The sequence below is a fragment of the Triturus cristatus genome, chromosome 4_1, assembly GCF_964204655.1.
Source record: "Triturus cristatus chromosome 4_1, aTriCri1.1, whole genome shotgun sequence".
NCBI lineage: Eukaryota > Metazoa > Chordata > Amphibia > Caudata > Salamandridae > Triturus > Triturus cristatus.
This window is the reverse complement of record NC_140585.1, coordinates 1356236426-1356256791: the sequence shown is the minus strand read 5'-3', so window position 1 is coordinate 1356256791 and position 20366 is coordinate 1356236426.

Genomic DNA, 20366 nt, shown 5'->3' with positions numbered 1-20366 from the left:
ATGTATAAATCACAAGTACATGTATGTTCCCTCCAGTTCCAGTTATGAAGACGCAAACACATGTGCGTCCACCGTCAACATGTCCTCTTTCAGATCCGCCATGAATGGGCCGGATATTCTATTCCTAAGTATGAAAGGCCACCGGCTTTATATGGTTCATTTATCCCATTTTACAGTCCAGGCGAGTAGGCCCTGATTCTGCCACCAAGCCTTTTCCTGCCTTCTGCCTCTGAAAGCTCCAGTCTGAGCCTGCATCTGTGACCATGAACTTTGTCCTACTCCCTGTGCGGCTAACGGTGCCTGATCCAGCCCGTAGCCTGCCAGAAAACTGTACTTCACCTTCAAGATTATCTCCTCCGCCCCTCATCCGATGCATTCCTGTCTAGCAGTTTAGGTAAACATTCCTCCAGCTACCGTGCAAAGGGGCCAGGCCTCGCTGTCCTCATGCAAGTAATTCATAAACCCTGTTACCATGGAATATTCCTACCCCCTCGCATCTAGTGTAGACACTTAGACGCTTGTACACGCACTAACAGTCAGTATAGTCAGTATAGAATAAGATTCTATCCTAAGAGACCTTTCTTTTTGGATAACACAGTTCTTTAAACATAGGATATTAGATATGATTTGGGATTAGGTTGACATAACCCCAGACTTTTGTCTCCACATGTAGAGCTAAATGTCAAGTCCCATTCTCCCCCTAGTTGCACGTCAAATCACACGTCATGCTGCTGCACGCGCATCTCTGCCAAGTATTTTTGCTGACATTGCGAAATTCTTTCATGGAACCACCCATTTGTGACATCATACCTAATGACGCTCTTTAGTTACGCCTAGTTACACCCATTTTAGTTACGCATGTATATCTTTATCTCTGTTATCAACTGTTACGCCTCCTGCATCTGTTTCACTGTAATGCCTCTTCTATAAAAATGATTACCTGTCAATAATGTATTGTCCTTCACTTCCTGAACCTCTGTGGTGATGGAATATGAAGCCAACAATTCGAATTGTTATTGGAATAAAGCCCGTTCCGAATCTCTAATACCACGGATTCTGCCTCTTATTTTACTGAGCTATTCTTATTAATTTTCCGCATCAAATTAAGTACCGGTAATTAAATTATTTACCACAGTACAAGTCTAAGACCTTAACTATTAGGCCAGAGTACGAGTCTAAGACCTTAGCTATTAGGCCAGAGTAAGAGTTAAGACCTTAACCAGTCGGCCACAGTAAGAGTTAAGACCTTAACCATTAGGCCAGAGTACGAGTCTAAGACCTTAGCTATTAGGCCAGAGTACGAGTCTAAGACCTTAACCAGTAGGCCAGAGTAAGAGTTAAGACCTTAACCATTAGGCCAGAGTATGAGTCTAAGACCTTAGCTATTAGGCAGGAGTAAGAGTTAAGACCTTAGCTGTTAGGCCAGAGTAAGAGTTAAGACCTTAACCAGTAGGCCAGAGTACGAGTCTAAGACCATAGCTATTAGGCCAGAGTAAGAGTTAAGACCTTAACCAGTAGGCCAGAGTAAGAGTTAAGACCTTAACCATTAGGCCAGAGTACAAGTCTAAGACCTTAGCTATTAGGCCAGAGTGAGAGTTAAGACCTTAGCTATTAGGCCAGAGTAAGAGTTAAGACCTTAACCAGTAGGCCAGAGTAAGAGTTAAGACCTTAGCTATTAGTCCAGAGTAAGAGTAAAGACCTTAACCATTAGGCCAGAGTACAAATCTAAGACCTTAGCTATTAGGCCAGAGTACGAGTCAAAGACCTTAGCTATTAGGCCAGAGTAAGAGTTAAGACCTTAACCAGTAGGCCAGAGTAAGAGTTAAGACCTTAACCAGCAGGCCAGAGTACGAGTCTAAGACCTTAGCTATTAGTCCAGAGTAAGAGTTAAGACCTTAGCTATTAGTCCAGTGTAAAAGTTAAGACCTTAACCATTAGGCCAGAGTACGAGTCTAAGACCTTAGCTATTAGGCCAGAGTAGGAGTTAAGACCTTAAACAGTAGGCCAGAGTACGAGCCTAAGACCTTAGCTATTAGGCCAGAGTACAATTTAAGACCTTAACCATTAGGCCAGAGTACGAGTCTAAGACCTTACCTATTAGGCCAGAGTAAGAGTTAAGACCTTAGCTATTAGGCCAGAGTACGAGTCTAAGACCTTAGCTATTAGGCCAGAGTAAGAGTTAAGACCTTAACCAGTAGGCCAGAGTAAGAGTTAAGACCTTAGCTATTAGGCCAGAGTAAGAGTTAAGACCTTAACCATTAGGCCAGAGTACGAGTCTAAGACCTTAGCTATTAGGCCAGAGTACGAGTCTAAGACCTTAGCTATTAGGCCAGAGTAAGAGTTAAGACCTTAACCATTATGCCAGAATACGAGTCTAAGACCTTAGCTATTAGGCCAGAGTAAGAGTTAAGACCTTATCCATTAGGCCAGAGTACGAGTCTAATACCTTAGCTATTAGTCCAGAGTAAGGGTTAAGACCTTAGCTATTAGGCCAGAGTAAGAGTTAAGACCTTAACCAGTAGGCCAGAGTAAGAGTTAAGACCTTAACCATTGGGCCAGAGTACGAGTCTAAGACCTTAGCTATTAGGCCAGAGTACTAGTCTAAGACCTTAACCAGTAGGCCAGAGTAAGAGTTAAGACCTTAACCATTAGGCCAGAGTATGAGTCTAAGACCTTAGCTCTTAGGCAGGAGTAAGAGTTAAGACCTTAGCTATTAGGCCAGAGTAAGCGTTAAGACCTTAAACAGTAGGCCAGAGTACGAGTCTAAGACCTTAGCTATTAGGCCAGAGTAAGAGTTAAGACCTTAACCAGTAGGCCAGAGTAAGAGTTAAGACCTTAACCTGTAGGCCATAGTACGAGTCTAAGACCTTAGCTATTAGGCCAGAGTAAGAGTTAAGACCTTAGCTATTAGGCCATATTACGAGTCTAAGACCTTAACCATTAGGCCAGAGTACGAGTCTAAGACCTTAGCTATTAGGCCAGAGTAAGAGTTAAGACCATAACCAGTAGTCCAGAGTAAGAGTTAAGACCTTAACCAGTAGGCCAGAGCACGAGTCTAAGACCTTAGCTATTAGTCCAGAGTAAGAGTTAAGACCTTAGCTATTAGGCCAGAGTACGAGTCTAAGACCTTAGCTATTAGGCCATAGTAAGAGTTAAGACCTTAACCAGTAGTCCAGAGTAAGAGTTAAGACCTTAACCAGTAGGCCAGAGTAAGAGTTAAGACCTTAACCAGTAGGCCAGAGTTAGAGTCTGAGATGTTAGCTATTAGGCCAGAGTAAGAGTTAAGACCTTAGCTATTAGGCCAGAGTAAGAGTTAAGACCATAACCAGTAGGCCAGAGTAAGAGTTAAGACCTTAGCTATTAGGCCAGAGTACGAGTCTAAGACCTTAGCTATTAGGCCATAGTAAGAGTTAAGACCTTAACCAGTAGGCCAGAGTAAGAGTTAAGACCTTAACCAGTAGGCCAGATTAAGAGTTAATACCTTAGCTATTAGGCCAGAGTAAGAGTTAAGACCTTAACCATTAGGCCAGAGTAGAGTCTAAGACCTTAGCTATTAGGCCAAGGTAAGAGTTAAGACCTTAACCAGTAGGCCAGAGTTAGAGTCTGAGATGTTAGCTATTAGGCCAGAGTAAGAGTTAAGACCTTAGCTATTAGGCCAGAGTACGAGTCTAAGACCTTAGCTATTAGGCCATAGTAAGAGTTAAGACCTTAACCAGAAGGCCAGAGTAAGAGTTAAGACCTTAACCAGTAGGCCAGAGTAAGAGTTAAGACCTTAGCTATTAGGCCAGAGTAAGAGTTAAGACTTTAACCATTAGGCCAGAGTACGAGTCTAAGACCTTAGCTATTAGGCCAGAGTACGAGTCTAAGACCTTAGCTATTAGGCCAGAGTAAGAGTTAAGACCTTAACCAGTAGGCCAGAGTAAGAGTTAAAACCTTAACCAGTAGGCCAGAGTACGAGGCTAAGAACTTAGCTATTATGCCAGAGTAAGAGTTAAGACCTTAGCTATTAGGCCAGAGTAAAAGTTAAGACCTTAACCATTAGGCCACATTACGAGTCTAAGACCTTAGCTATTAGGCCAGAGTAAGAGTTAAGACCTTAACCATCAGGCCAGAGTATGAGTCTAAGACCTTAGCTATTAGGCCAGAGTAAGCGTTAAGATCTTAACCATTAGGCCAGAGTACGAGTTAAGACGTTAACCAGTAGGCCAGAGTACGAGGCTAAGACCTTAGCTATTAGGCCAGAGTAAGAGTTAAGACCTTAGCTATTAGGCCAGAGTAAAAGTTAAGACCTTAACCATTAGGCCAGAGCACGAGTCTAAGACCTTAGCAATTAGGCCAGAGTAAGAGTTAAGACCTTAACCATTAGGCCAGAGTACGAGTCTAAGACCTTAGCTATTAGGCCAGAGTACGAATCTAAGACCTTAACCATTAGGCCAGAGTAGGAGTCTAAGACCTTAGCTATTAGGCCAGAGTACAAGTCTAAGACCTTAGCTATTAGGCCAGAGTAAGAGTTAATACCTTAACCATTAGGCCAGAGTATGAGTCTAAGACCTTAGCTATTAGGCCAGAGTAAGAGTTAAGACCTTAACCAGTAGGCCAGAGTAAGAGATAAGACCTTAACCAGTAGGCCAGAGTACGAGTCTAAGATCTTAGCTATTAGGCCAGAGTAAGAGTTAAGACCTTAACCATTAGGCCAGAGTAAGAGTCTAAGACCTTAGCTATTAGGCCAGAGTAAGAGTTAAGACCTTAACCAGTAGGCCAGTGTAAGAGTTAAGACCTTAACCATTAGGCCAGAGTACGAGTCTAAGACCTTAGCTATTAGGCCAGAGTAAGAGTTAAGACCATAACCAGTAGGCCAGAGTAAGAGTTAAGACCTTAACACGTAGGCCAGAGCACGAGTCTAAGACCTTAGCTATTAGTCCAGAGTAAGCGTTAAGACCTTAGCTATTAGGCCGGAGTACGAGTCTAAGACCTTATCTATTAGGCCATAGTAAGAGTTAAGACCTTAACCAGTAGGCCAGAGTAAGAGTTAAGACCTTAACCAGTAGGCCAGATTAAGAGTTAAGACCTTAGCTATTAGGCCAGAGTAAGAGTTAAGACCTTAGCTATTAGGCCAGAGTACAAGTCTAAGACCTTATCTATTAGGCCATAGTAAGAGTTAAGACCTTAACCAGTAGGCCAGAGTAAGATTTAAGACCTTAACCAGTAGGCCAGAGTAAGAGTTAAGACCTTAGCTATTAGGCCAGAGTACGAGTTAAGACGTTAACCAGTAGGCCAGAGTACGAGGCTAAGACCTTAGCTATTAGGCCAGAGTAAGAGTTAAGACCTTAGCTATTAGGCCAGAGTAAAAGTTAAGACCTTAACCATTAGGCCAGAGCACGAGTCTAAGACCTTAGCTATTAGGCCAGAGTAAGAGTTAAGACCTTAACCAGTAGGCCAGAGTTAGAGTCTGAGATGTTAGCTATTAGGCCAGAGTAAGAGTTAAGACCTTAGCTATTAGGCCAGAGTACGAGTCTAAGACCTTAGCTATTAGGCCATAGTAAGAGTTAAGACCTTAACCAGTAGGCCAGAGTAAGAGTTAAGACCTTAACCAGTAGGCCAGAGTAAGAGTTAAGACCTTAGCTATTTGGCCAGAGTAAGAGTTAAGACTTTAACCATTAGGCCAGAGTACGAGTCTAAGACCTTAGCTATTAGGCCAGAGTACGAGTCTAAGACCTTAGCTATTAGGCCAGAGTAAGAGTTAAGACCTTAACCAGTAGGCCAGAGTAAGAGTTAAAACCTTAACTAGTAGGCCAGAGTACGAGGCTAAGAACTTAGCTATTATGCCAGAGTAAGAGTTAAGACCTTAGCTATTAGGCCAGAGTAAAAGTTAAGACCTTAACCATTAGGCCACAGTACGAGTCTAAGACCTTAGATATTAGGCCAGAGTAAGAGTTAAGACCTTAACCATCAGGCCAGAGTACGAGTCTAAGACCTTAGCTATTAGGCCAGAGTAAGCGTTAAGACCTTAACCATTAGGCCAGAGTACGAGTTAAGACGTTAACCAGTAGGCCAGAGTACGAGGCTAAGACCTTAGCTATTAGGCCAGAGTAAGAGTTAAGACCTTAGCTATTAGGCCAGAGTAAAAGTTAAGACCTTAACCATTAGGCCAGAGCACGAGTCTAAGACCTTAGCTATTAGGCCAGAGTAAGAGTTAAGACCTTAACCATTAGGCCAGAGTACGAGTCTAAGACCTTAGCTATTAGGCCAGAGTACGAATCTAAGACCTTAACCATTAGGCCAGAGTAGGAGTCTAAGACCTTAGCTATTAGGCCAGAGTACAAGTCTAAGACCTTAGCTATTAGGCCAGAGCAAGAGTTAAGACCTTATCTATTAGGCCAGAGTAAGAGTTAAGACCTTAACCATTAGGCCAGAGTACGAGTCGAAGACCTTAGCTATTATGCCAGAGTAAGGGTAAAGACCTTAACCAGTAGGACAGAGTAAGAGTTAATACCTTAACCATTAGGCCAGAGTATGAGTCTAAGACCTTAGCTATTAGGCCAGAGTAAGAGTTAAGACCTTAACCAGTAGGCCAGAGTAAGAGTTAAGACCTTAGCTATTAGTCGAGAGTAAGAGTTAAGACCTTAGCTATTAGGCCAGAGTACGAGTCTAATACCTTAGCTATTAGGACAGAGTAAGAGTTAAGACCTTAACCAGTAGGCCAGAGTAAGAGTTAAGACCTTAGCTATTAGGCCCGAGTAAGCGTTAAGACCTTAGCTATTAGGCCAGAGTAAGAGTTAAGACCTTAACCAGTAGGCCAGAGTAAGAGTTAAGACCTTAACCATTAGGCCAGAGTATGAGTCTAAGACCTTAGCTATTAGGCCAGAGTAGTAGTTAAGACCTTAATCAGTAGGCCAAAGTAAGAGTTAAGACCTTAACCAGTAGGCCAGAGTACGAGTCTAAGACCTTAGCTATTAGGCCAGAGTAAGAGTTAAGACCTTAACCATTAGGCCAGAGTACAAATCTAAGACCTTAGCTATTAGGCCAGAGTAAGAGTTAAGACCTTAACCAGTAGGCCAGAGTACGAGTCTAGGACCTTAGCTATTAGGCCAGAGTAAGAGTTAAGACCTTAGCTATTAGGACAGAGTAAGAGTTGAGACCTTAGCTATTAGGCCAGAGTAAGAGTTAAGACCTTAACCAGTAGGCCAGAGTACGAGTCTAAGACCTTAGCTATTAGGCCAGTGTAAGAGTTAAGACCTTAGCTATTAGGCCAGAGTAACAGTTATGACCTTAACCAGTAGGCCAGAGTAAGAGGTAAGACCTTAACCATTAGGCCAGAGTACGAGTCTAAGACCTTAGCTATTAGGCCAGAGTACGAGTTAAGACCCTAGCTATTAGGCCAGAGTAAGAGTTAAGACCTTAACCATTAGGCCAGAGTACGAGTCTAAGACCTTAGCTATTATGCCAGAGTAAGGGTAAAGACCTTAACCAGTTGGCCAGAGTAAGAGTTAAGACCTTAACCTGTAGGCCAGAGTACCAGTCTAAGACCTTAGCTATTAGGCCAGAGTACGAGTCTAAGACCTTAGCTATTAGGCCAGAGTAAGAGTTACGATCTTAACCAGTAGGCCAGAGTGAGAGTTAAGACCTTAGCTATTAGGCCAGAGTAAGAGTTAGGACCTTAGCTATTAGGCCAGAGTAAGAGTTAAGACCTTAACCATTAGGCCAGAGTAAGCGTTAAGACCTTAGCTATTAGGCCAGAGTAAGAGTTAAGACCTTAACCAGTAGGCCAGAGTAAGAGTTAAGACCTTAACCATTAGGCCAGAGTATGAGTCTAAGACCTTAGCTATTAGGCCAGAGTAGTAGTTAAGACCTTAACCAGTAGGCCAAAGTAAGAGTTAAGACCTTAACCAGTAGGCCAGAGTACGAGTCTAAGACCTTAGCTATTAGGCCAGAGTAAGAGTTAAGACCTTAACCATTAGGCCAGAGTACAAATCTAAGACCTTAGCTATTAGGCCAGAGTAAGAGTTAAGACCTTAACCAGTAGGCCAGAGTAAGAGTTAAGACCTTAACCATTAGGCCAGAGTACGAGTGTAGGACCTTAGCTATTAGGCCAGAGTAAGAGTTAAGACCTTAGCTATTAGGACAGAGTAAGAGTTGAGACCTTAGCTATTAGGCCAGAGTAAGAGTTAAGACCTTAACCATTAGGCCAGAGTACACGTCTAAGACCTTAGCTATTAGGCCAGTGTAAGAGTTAAGACCTTAGCTATTAGGCCAGAGTAACAGTTATGACCTTAACCAGTAGGCCAGAGTAAGAGGTAAGACCTTAACCATTAGGCCAGAGTACAAGTCTAAGACCTTAGCTATTAGGCCAGAGTACGAGTTAAGACCCTAGCTATTAGGCCAGAGTAAGAGTTAAGACCTTAACCATTAGGCCAGAGTACGAGTCTAAGACCTTAGCTATTATGCCAGAGTAAGGGTAAAGACCTTAACCAGTAGGCCAGAGTAAGAGTTAAGACCTTAACCTGTAGGCCAGAGTACCAGTCTAAGACCTTAGCTATTAGGCCAGAGTACGAGTCTAAGACCTTAGCTATTAGGCCAGAGTAAGAGTTAAGATCTGAACCAGTAGGCCAGAGTGAGAGTTAAGACCTTAGCTATTAGGCCAGAGTAAGAGTTAGGACCTTAGCTATTAGGCCAGAGTAAGAGTTAAGACCTTAACCATTAGGTCAGAGCATGAGTCTAAGACCTTAGCTATTAGGCCAGAGTAAAAGTTAAGACCTTAACCAGTAGGCCAGAGTAAGAGTTAAGACCTCAGCTATTAGGCCAGAGTAAGAGTTAAGACCTTAACCAGTAGGCCAGAGTAAGAGTTAAGACCTTAACCATTAGGCCAGAGTATGAGTCTAAGACCTTAGCTATTAGGCCAGAGTAAGAGTTAAGACCTTAACCATTAGGCCAGAGTACGAGTCTAAGACCTTAGCTATTAGGCCAGAGTACGAATCTAAGACCTTAACCATTAGGCCAGAGTAGGAGTCTAAGACCTTAGCTATTAGGCCAGAGTACAAGTCTAAGACCTTAGCTATTAGGCCAGAGCAAGAGTTAAGACCTTATCTATTAGGCCAGAGTAAGAGTTAAGACCTTAACCATTAGGCCAGAGTACGAGTCGAAGACCTTAGCTATTATGCCAGAGTAAGGGTAAAGACCTTAACCAGTAGGACAGAGTAAGAGTTAATACCTTAACCATTAGGCCAGAGTATGAGTCTAAGACCTTAGCTATTAGGCCAGAGTAAGAGTTAAGACCTTAACCAGTAGGCCAGAGTAAGAGTTAAGACCTTAGCTATTAGTCGAGAGTAAGAGTTAAGACCTTAGCTATTAGGCCAGAGTACGAGTCTAATACCTTAGCTATTAGGACAGAGTAAGAGTTAAGACCTTAACCAGTAGGCCAGAGTAAGAGTTAAGACCTTAGCTATTAGGCCAGAGTAAGCGTTAAGACCTTAGCTATTAGGCCAGAGTAAGAGTTAAGACCTTAACCAGTAGGCCAGAGTAAGAGTTAAGACCTTAACCATTAGGCCAGAGTATGAGTCTAAGACCTTAGCTATTAGGCCAGAGTAGTAGTTAAGACCTTAATCAGTAGGCCAAAGTAAGAGTTAAGACCTTATCCAGTAGGCCAGAGTACGAGTCTAAGACCTTAGCTATTAGGCCAGAGTAAGAGTTAAGACCTTAACCATTAGGCCAGAGTACAAATCTAAGACCTTAGCTATTAGGCCAGAGTAAGAGTTAAGACCTTAACCAGTAGGCCAGAGTACGAGTCTAGGACCTTAGCTATTAGGCCAGAGTAAGAGTTAAGACCTTAGCTATTAGGACAGAGTAAGAGTTGAGACCTTAGCTATTAGGCCAGAGTAAGAGTTAAGACCTTAACCAGTAGGCCAGAGTACGAGTCTAAGACCTTAGCTATTAGGCCAGTGTAAGAGTTAAGACCTTAGCTATTAGGCCAGAGTAACAGTTATGACCTTAACCAGTAGGCCAGAGTAAGAGGTAAGACCTTAACCATTAGGCCAGAGTACGAGTCTAAGACCTTAGCTATTAGGCCAGAGTACGAGTTAAGACCCTAGCTATTAGGCCAGAGTAAGAGTTAAGACCTTAACCATTAGGCCAGAGTACGAGTCTAAGACCTTAGCTATTATGCCAGAGTAAGGGTAAAGACCTTAACCAGTTGGCCAGAGTAAGAGTTAAGACCTTAACCTGTAGGCCAGAGTACCAGTCTAAGACCTTAGCTATTAGGCCAGAGTACGAGTCTAAGACCTTAGCTATTAGGCCAGAGTAAGAGTTACGATCTTAACCAGTAGGCCAGAGTGAGAGTTAAGACCTTAGCTATTAGGCCAGAGTAAGAGTTAGGACCTTAGCTATTAGGCCAGAGTAAGAGTTAAGACCTTAACCATTAGGCCAGAGTAAGCGTTAAGACCTTAGCTATTAGGCCAGAGTAAGAGTTAAGACCTTAACCAGTAGGCCAGAGTAAGAGTTAAGACCTTAACCATTAGGCCAGAGTATGAGTCTAAGACCTTAGCTATTAGGCCAGAGTAGTAGTTAAGACCTTAACCAGTAGGCCAAAGTAAGAGTTAAGACCTTAACCAGTAGGCCAGAGTACGAGTCTAAGACCTTAGCTATTAGGCCAGAGTAAGAGTTAAGACCTTAACCATTAGGCCAGAGTACAAATCTAAGACCTTAGCTATTAGGCCAGAGTAAGAGTTAAGACCTTAACCAGTAGGCCAGAGTAAGAGTTAAGACCTTAACCATTAGGCCAGAGTACGAGTGTAGGACCTTAGCTATTAGGCCAGAGTAAGAGTTAAGACCTTAGCTATTAGGACAGAGTAAGAGTTGAGACCTTAGCTATTAGGCCAGAGTAAGAGTTAAGACCTTAACCATTAGGCCAGAGTACAAGTCTAAGACCTTAGCTATTAGGCCAGTGTAAGAGTTAAGACCTTAGCTATTAGGCCAGAGTAACAGTTATGACCTTAACCAGTAGGCCAGAGTAAGAGGTAAGACCTTAACCATTAGGCCAGAGTACAAGTCTAAGACCTTAGCTATTAGGCCAGAGTACGAGTTAAGACCCTAGCTATTAGGCCAGAGTAAGAGTTAAGACCTTAACCATTAGGCCAGAGTACGAGTCTAAGACCTTAGCTATTATGCCAGAGTAAGGGTAAAGACCTTAACCAGTAGGCCAGAGTAAGAGTTAAGACCTTAACCTGTAGGCCAGAGTACCAGTCTAAGACCTTAGCTATTAGGCCAGAGTACGAGTCTAAGACCTTAGCTATTAGGCCAGAGTAAGAGTTAAGATCTGAACCAGTAGGCCAGAGTGAGAGTTAAGACCTTAGCTATTAGGCCAGAGTAAGAGTTAGGACCTTAGCTATTAGGCCAGAGTAAGAGTTAAGACCTTAACCATTAGGTCAGAGCATGAGTCTAAGACCTTAGCTATTAGGCCAGAGTAAAAGTTAAGACCTTAACCAGTAGGCCAGAGTAAGAGTTAAGACCTCAGCTATTAGGCCAGAGTAAGAGTTAAGACCTTAACCAGAAGGCCCGAGTAAGAGTTAAGACCTTAACCTGCAGGCCAGAGTACGAGTCTAAGACCTTAGCTATTATCCCAGAGTAAGAGTTAAGACCTTAACCAGTAGGCCAGAGTACGAGTCTAAAACCTTAGCTATTAGGCCAGAGTAAGAGTTAAGACCTTAACCAGTAGGCCAGAGTAAGACTTAAGACCTTAACCATTAGGCCAGAGTATGAGTCTAAGACCTTAGCTATTAGGCCAGAGTAAGAGTTAAGACCTTAGCTATTAGGCCAGAGTAGGAGTTAAAAGCTTAACCATTAGGCCAGAGTACGAGTCTAAGACCTTAGCTATTAGGCCAGAGTACGAGTCTAAGACCTTAGCTATTAGGCCAGAGTAAAAGTTAAGACCTTAACCATTAGGCCAGAGTACGAGTCTAAGACCTTAGCTATTAGGCCAGAGTAGGAGTTAAGACCTTAACCATTAGGCCAGAGTACGAGTCTAAGACCTTAGCTATTAGGCCAGAGTACGAGTGTAAGACCTTAACTATTAGGCTAGAGTAAGAGTTAAGACCTTAACCAGTAGGCCAGAGTAAGAGTTAAGACCTTAACCAGTAGGCCAGGGCACGAGGCTAAGACCTTAGCTATTAGGCCAGAGTAAGAGTTAAAACCTTAGCTATTAGGCCAGAGTAAAAGTTAAGACCTTAACCATTAGGCCACAGTACGAGTCTAAGACCTTAGCTATTAGGCCAGAGTAAGAGTTAAGACCTTAACCATTAGGCCAGAGTACGAGTCTAAGACCTTAGCTATTAGGCCAGAGTACGAGTCTAAGACCTTAGCTATTAGAGCAGAGTAAGCGTTAAGACCTTAACCATTAGGCCAGAGTACGAGTTAAGACCTTAACCAGTAGGCCAGAGTAAGAAGCTAAGACCTTAGCTATTAGGCCCGAGTAAGAGTTAAGACCTTAGCTATTAGGCCAGAGTACGAGTCTAAGACCTTAGCTATTATCCCAGAGTAAGAGTTAAGACCTTAACCAGTAGGCCAGAGTACGAGTCTAAAACCTTAGCTATTAGGCCAGAGTAAGAGTTAAGACCTTAACCAGTAGGCCAGAGTAAGAGTTAAGACCTTAACCATTAGGCCAGAGTATGAGTCTAAGACCTTAGCTATTAGGCCAGAGTAAGAGTTAAGACCTTAACCATCAGGCCAGAGTATGAGTCTAAGACCTTAGCTATTAGGCCAGAGTAAGCGTTAAGATCTTAACCATTAGGCCAGAGTACGAGTTAAGACGTTAACCAGTAGGCCAGAGTACGAGGCTAAGACCTTAGCTATTAGGCCAGAGTAAGAGTTAAGACCTTAGCTATTAGGCCAGAGTAAAAGTTAAGACCTTAACCATTAGGCCAGAGCACGAGTCTAAGACCTTAGCAATTAGGCCAGAGTAAGAGTTAAGACCTTAACCATTAGGCCAGAGTACGAGTCTAAGACCTTAGCTATTAGGCCAGAGTACGAATCTAAGACCTTAACCATTAGGCCAGAGTAGGAGTCTAAGACCTTAGCTATTAGGCCAGAGTACAAGTCTAAGACCTTAGCTATTAGGCCAGAGTAAGAGTTAATACCTTAACCATTAGGCCAGAGTATGAGTCTAAGACCTTAGCTATTAGGCCAGAGTAAGAGTTAAGACCATAACCAGTAGGCCAGAGTGAGAGTTAAGACCTTAGCTATTAGGCCAGAGTAAGAGTTAGGACCTTAGCTATTAGGCCAGAGTAAGAGTTAAGACCTTAACCATTAGGCCAGAGTAAGCGTTAAGACCTTAGCTATTAGGCCAGAGTAAGAGTTAAGACCTTAACACGTAGGCCAGAGCACGAGTCTAAGACCTTAGCTATTAGTCCAGAGTAAGAGTTAAGACCTTAGCTATTAGGCCGGAGTACGAGTCTAAGACCTTATCTATTAGGCCATAGTAAGAGTTAAGACCTTAACCAGTAGGCCAGAGTAAGAGTTAAGACCTTAACCAGTAGGCCAGATTAAGAGTTAAGACCTTAGCTATTAGGCCAGAGTAAGAGTTAAGACCTTAGCTATTAGGCCAGAGTACGAGTCTAAGACCTTATCTATTAGGCCATAGTAAGAGTTAAGACCTTAACCAGTAGGCCAGAGTAAGATTTAAGACCTTAACCAGTAGGCCAGAGTAAGAGTTAAGACCTTAGCTATTAGGCCAGAGTACGAGTTAAGACGTTAACCAGTAGGCCAGAGTACGAGGCTAAGACCTTAGCTATTAGGCCAGAGTAAGAGTTAAGACCTTAGCTATTAGGCCAGAGTAAAAGTTAAGACCTTAACCATTAGGCCAGAGCACGAGTCTAAGACCTTAGCTATTAGGCCAGAGTAAGAGTTAAGACCTTAACCAGTAGGCCAGAGTTAGAGTCTGAGATGTTAGCTATTAGGCCAGAGTAAGAGTTAAGACCTTAGCTATTAGGCCAGAGTACGAGTCTAAGACCTTAGCTATTAGGCCATAGTAAGAGTTAAGACCTTAACCAGTAGGCCAGAGTAAGAGTTAAGACCTTAACCAGTAGGCCAGAGTAAGAGTTAAGACCTTAGCTATTTGGCTAGAGTAAGAGTTAAGACTTTAACCATTAGGCCAGAGTACGAGTCTAAGACCTTAGCTATTAGGCCAGAGTACGAGTCTAAGACCTTAGCTATTAGGCCAGAGTAAGAGTTAAGACCTTAACCAGTAGGCCAGAGTAAGAGTTAAAACCTTAACTAGTAGGCCAGAGTACGAGGCTAAGAACTTAGCTATTATGCCAGAGTAAGAGTTAAGACCTTAGCTATTAGGCCAGAGTAAAAGTTAAGACCTTAACCATTAGGCCACAGTACGAGTCTAAGACCTTAGCTATTAGGCCAGAGTAAGAGTTAAGACCTTAACCATCAGGCCAGAGTACGAGTCTAAGACCTTAGCTATTAGGCCAGAGTAAGCGTTAAGACCTTAACCATTAGGCCAGAGTACGAGTTAAGACGTTAACCAGTAGGCCAGAGTACGAGGCTAAGACCTTAGCTATTAGGCCAGAGTAAGAGTTAAGACCTTAGCTATTAGGCCAGAGTAAAAGTTAAGACCTTAACCATTAGGCCAGAGCACGAGTCTAAGACCTTAGCTATTAGGCCAGAGTAAGAGTTAAGACCTTAACCATTAGGCCAGAGTACGAGTCTAAGACCTTAGCTATTAGGTCAGAGTACGAATCTAAGACCTTAACCATTAGGCCAGAGTAGGAGTCTAAGACCTTAGCTATTAGGCCAGAGTACAAGTCTAAGACCTTAGCTATTAGGCCAGAGTAAGAGTTAAGACCTTATCTATTAGGCCAGAGTAAGAGTTAAGACCTTAACCATTAGGCCAGAGTACGAGTCGAAGACCTTAGCTATTATGCCAGAGTAAGGGTAAAGACCTTAACCAGTAGGACAGAGTAAGAGTTAATACCTTAACCATTAGGCCAGAGTATGAGTCTAAGACCTTAGCTATTAGGCCAGAGTAAGAGTTAAGACCTTAACCAGTAGGCCAGAGTAAGAGTTAAGACCTTAGCTATTAGTCGAGAGTAAGAGTTAAGACCTTAGCTATTAGGCCAGAGTACGAGTCTAATACCTTAGCTATTAGGACAGAGTAAGAGTTAAGACCTTAACCAGTAGGCCAGAGTAAGAGTTAAGACCTTAGCTATTAGGCCAGAGTAAGCGTTAAGACCTTAGCTATTAGGCCAGAGTAAGAGTTAAGACCTTAACCAGTAGGCCAGAGTAAGAGTTAAGACCTTAACCATTAGGCCAGAGTATGAGTCTAAGACCTTAGCTATTAGGCCAGAGTAGTAGTTAAGACCTTAATCAGTAGGCCAAAGTAAGAGTTAGGACCTTAACCAGTAGGCCAGAGTACGAGTCTAAGACCTTAGCTATTAGGCCAGAGTAAGAGTTAAGACCTTAACCATTAGGCCAGAGTACAAATCTAAGACCTTAGCTATTAGGCCAGAGTAAGAGTTAACACCTTAACCAGTAGGCCAGAGTACGAGTCTAGGACCTTAGCTATTAGGCCAGAGTAAGAGTTAAGACCTTAGCTATTAGGACAGAGTAAGAGTTGAGACCTTAGCTATTAGGCCAGAGTAAGAGTTAAGACCTTAACCAGTAGGCCAGAGTACGAGTCTAAGACCTTAGCTATTAGGCCAGTGTAAGAGTTAAGACCTTAGCTATTAGGCCAGAGTAACAGTTATGACCTTAACCAGTAGGCCAGAGTAAGAGGTAAGACCTTAACCATTAGGCCAGAGTACGAGTCTAAGACCTTAGCTATTAGGCCAGAGTACGAGTTAAGACCCTAGCTATTAGGCCAGAGTAAGAGTTAAGACCTTAACCATTAGGCCAGAGTACGAGTCTAAGACCTTAGCTATTATGCCAGAGTAAGGGTAAAGACCTTAACCAGTAGGCCAGAGTAAGAGTTAAGACCTTAACCTGTAGGCCAGAGTACCAGTCTAAGACCTTAGCTATTAGGCCAGAGTACGAGTCTAAGACCTTAGCTATTAGGCCAGAGTAAGAGTTACGATCTTAACCAGTAGGCCAGAGTGAGAGTTAAGACCTTAGCTATTAGGCCAGAGTAAGAGTTAGGACCTTAGCTATTAGGCCAGAGTAAGAGTTAAGACCTTAACCATTAGGCCAGAGTAAGCGTTAAGACCTTAGCTATTAGGCCAGAGTAAGAGTTAAGACCTTAACCAGTAGGCCAGAGTAAGAGTTAAGACCTTAACCATTAGGCCAGAGTATGAGTCTAAGACCTTAGCTATTAGGCCAGAGTAGTAGTTAAGACCTTAACCAGTAGGCCAAAGTAAGAGTTAAGACCTTAACCAGTAGGCCAGAGTACGAGTCTAAGACCTTAGCTATTAGGCCAGAGTAAGAGTTAAGACCTTAACCATTAGGCCAGAGTACAAATCTAAGACCTTAGCTATTAGGCCAGAGTAAGAGTTAAGACCTTAACCAGTAGGCCAGAGTACGAGTGTAGGACCTTAGCTATTAGGCCAGAGTAAGAGTTAAGACCTTAGCTATTAGGACAGAGTAAGAGTTGAGACCTTAGCTATTAGGCCAGAGTAAGAGTTAAGACCTTAACCAGTAGGCCAGAGTACAAGTCTGAGACCTTAGCTATTAGGCCAGTGTAAGAGTTAAGACCTTAGCTATTAGGCCAGAGTAACAGTTATGACCTTAACCAGTAGGCCAGAGTAAGAGGTAAGACCTTAACCATTAGGCCAGAGTACGAGTCTAAGACCTTAGCTATTAGGCCAGAGTACGAGTCTAAGACCTTAGCTATTAGGCCAGAGTAAGAGTTAAGATCTGAACCAGTAGGCCAGAGTGAGAGTTAAGACCTTAGCTATTAGGCCAGAGTAAGAGTTAGGACCTTAGCTATTAGGCCAGAGTAAGAGTTAAGACCTTAACCATTAGGTCAGAGCATGAGTCTAAGACCTTAGCTATTAGGCCAGAGTAAAAGTTAAGACCTTAACCAGTAGACCAGAGTAAGAGTTAAGACCTCAGCTATTAGGCCAGAGTAAGAGTTAAGACCTTAACCAGTAGGCCAGAGTAAGAGTTAAGACCTTAACCATTAGGCCAGAGTACGAGTCTAAGACCTTAGCTATTAGGCCAGAGTAAGAGTTAAGACCTTAACCAGAAGGCCCGAGTAAGAGTTAAGACCTTAACCTGCAGGCCAGAGTACGAGTCTAAGACCTTAGCTATTATCCCAGAGTAAGAGTTAAGACCTTAACCAGTAGGCCAGAGTACGAGTCTAAAACCTTAGCTATTAGGCCAGAGTAAGAGTTAAGACCTTAACCAGTAGGCCAGAGTAAGACTTAAGACCTTAACCATTAGGCCAGAGTATGAGTCTAAGACCTTAGCTATTAGGCCAGAGTAAGAGTTAAGACCTTAGCTATTAGGCCAGAGTAGGAGTTAAAAGCTTAACCATTAGGCCAGAGTACGAGTCTAAGACCTTAGCTATTAGGCCAGAGTAAAAGTTAAGACCTTAACCATTAGGCCAGAGTACGAGTCTAAGACCTTAGCTATTAGGCCAGAGTAGGAGTTAAGACCTTAACCATTAGGCCAGAGTACGAGTCTAAGACCTTAGCTATTAGGCCAGAGTACGAGTGTAAGACCTTAACTATTAGGCTAGAGTAAGAGTTAAGACCTTAACCAGTAGGCCAGAGTAAGAGTTAAGACCTTAACCAGTAGGCCAGGGCACGAGGCTAAGACCTTAGCTATTAGGCCAGAGTAAGAGTTAAAACCTTAGCTATTAGGCCAGAGTAAAAGTTAAGACCTTAACCATTAGGCCACAGTACGAGTCTAAGACCTTAGCTATTAGGCCAGAGTAAGAGTTAAGACCTTAACCATTAGGCCAGAGTACGAGTCTAAGACCTTAGCTATTAGGCCAGAGTACGAGTCTAAGACCTTAGCTATTAGAGCAGAGTAAGCGTTAAGACCTTAACCATTAGGCCAGAGTACGAGTTAAGACCTTAACCAGTAGGCCAGAGTAAGAAGCTAAGACCTTAGCTATTAGGCCCGAGTAAGAGTTAAGACCTTAGCTATTAGGCCAGAGTACGAGTCTAAGACCTTAGCTATTGTTGGACCCGGCCTCGTGGCGTGGTCCTTAACCCCCTGGATTGTGCCCGTTCCCCGCCCCGGCCGTCACGGGCCACCCGTCTGAACTGCACCAAGGCCCTTCACCCGGAGCTGCACGTGGACGCATACCCCTCGTGGCTCCGCCATCTTGTTGGCATCCACGTCACACCGTGCACCAGCCGGCGCGACCCCGCTCAACCCGGCCTCGACCCCAGCGAAGCACCGACATCGAGGCACCACGAACTAGCCAGGGGGTGCCGCAGGAACCATTCATCGCCCCCGGCGGAGGACAGTATCGATGGGACCCCCAACTGTCCTCCCCTCTCGAGGTGTGATCGCCCTGCAACTCCCATGGGCCTGGCGCCTCTCCTGCTGGGCGTCTGGCCACCTCCACCCGGCCACTCCGCCCCCTCGGGCGCATAGGTCCGGACATCAAAGGGCTCCAGACCTATATCTGGGGCGACCCCACCACAGCTCGGCAGTTGTATCCCGGAGTCGAGAGCCCTGCTGATTGAATCGCGGCTGACCCTACGGAGAAGAACTCTTGTCGGAACCATCACGAGCCCTGCTGACTGCGTCGCGGCTCCCTCCTGTGAACCCTTTTCTGAACCACCTGGAACATCGGAGCCCTGCAGACGCCGTCGCGGCCCAACCTCGCTGGAACCTTCCTCGGAGCCCTGCTGACGACGTCGCGGCTCGAGCTGAACAGAGACCATCTTGAGAGCCCTGCTGATTGAATCGCGGCTCTCCACGAACTGTACGCCAGAGCCCTGCTGACGCCGTCGCGGCTCGACCCCTCCGAGATCGGAGGTCCTCCAGCGTGAGGATAAGAACTGGGCCCCAGGTACCCTCGTACCACATTCCTGCCAAAGACTGTCCCGCTACCCCTACCCTTCCAAAGAGACATTGAGACTTTTGGTGGATCCCTCGATCCCTTCGTGTAAATATTGAGCTCGTAACCTTTTATTGATGATAAAGAATTGCTTGTCTTGAGACAACCTCCTTGAGTCCGGTGTGGTGGTGTTACTGTGCTAGTACGGGATAGGAGAAGGATCTCTCAGGAGACTTCTCGGCAGCGCTCGGCTACTTCGTGCAGTGAGAGGGCACCCCCCCCTTGGTGGTCTCACCGACTCCTCGGGGTCCGCCTTCCAACATTTGGTGGCCAGCGACGGGATCCGAGCCGAACGCAGTACGTACCAGCCAGTACCCACTAGCTACCCATCCAAACAAATAGCATCATGAGCAGCCAGGAAAACAACGCGACAATGGAGTTCCAGCCCGAACGGCTGGAAGAATATACGCACAAAGAATTAAAACAGTTCTGCAGAGACAAAGGCATTGCAACCACCAGCCTCGGTACCAAGGAAGAGATGCAGAAAGCTCTGAGGGCATGGTTGGAGGCTGGTGCAGGCCCCTCCCAGGAAGAAGGGCCCTTGCCCCTGACGGAGACCACAGCAACCGCACTGACCCCGGCCACCGGAGGAAGAAAGAGCCTAGAAACCGGCCTCTCCGAGGAAGAAATACGAGAGCGGGAAAAGGTCCGGAGCCACGAACTAGAGCTCGCCCGACTGCGGCTGGACGGCGAACTCCAGCTGGCAGAAAAGAAACTGGCCCTCGAGCAGCTACGCCTTCAAGAAGAAATAGAGGAGAAGAGACGACACCGGGAGTTGGAGGAAAAGAAACTAACTCTTGAGCACGAGCGCAGTCTCAAGGAGCTCGAGATCAAGGCCAAGAACGGAGGGACCAACACCCCCAGTACTAGAGACACTCTACCACCCCCCGAGGCCAAGGTGCATATCCCGAAGGAGGTCGTCAAGGAGTATTACAAGAATGACGATATCCAACAATGGTTCAAGGCCTACGAGGTGGCCATGACCTCCCATCGGGTGCCCCGAAAAGACTGGGGCGCAGGCCTGTGGGGGCGATTCCTGAGTGAAGGGCGGGACACGCTGCTCCAGCTACCGGAGGAGGTGATGACCTCCTACGATCACATGAAGGAGGCCCTGCTCACCCGATACGGGCTAACAGCGGAGATGTACCGCCAGCGGTTCCGAGACTGCAAGAAAATCCCGGGTACCACATGGGTGGAATATGTGGACTTTTTCAGTCGGGCCCTAGAAGGGTGGATCAAAGGCAGCAAAGTAACCACCTACGGACAACTGGTCGACCTCATCGTCTGGGAACACCTGTCCAATAATTGCTTCGTGGAACTGAGACAGCACCTCCTCGACAGCAAAATGACCGACCCGCGA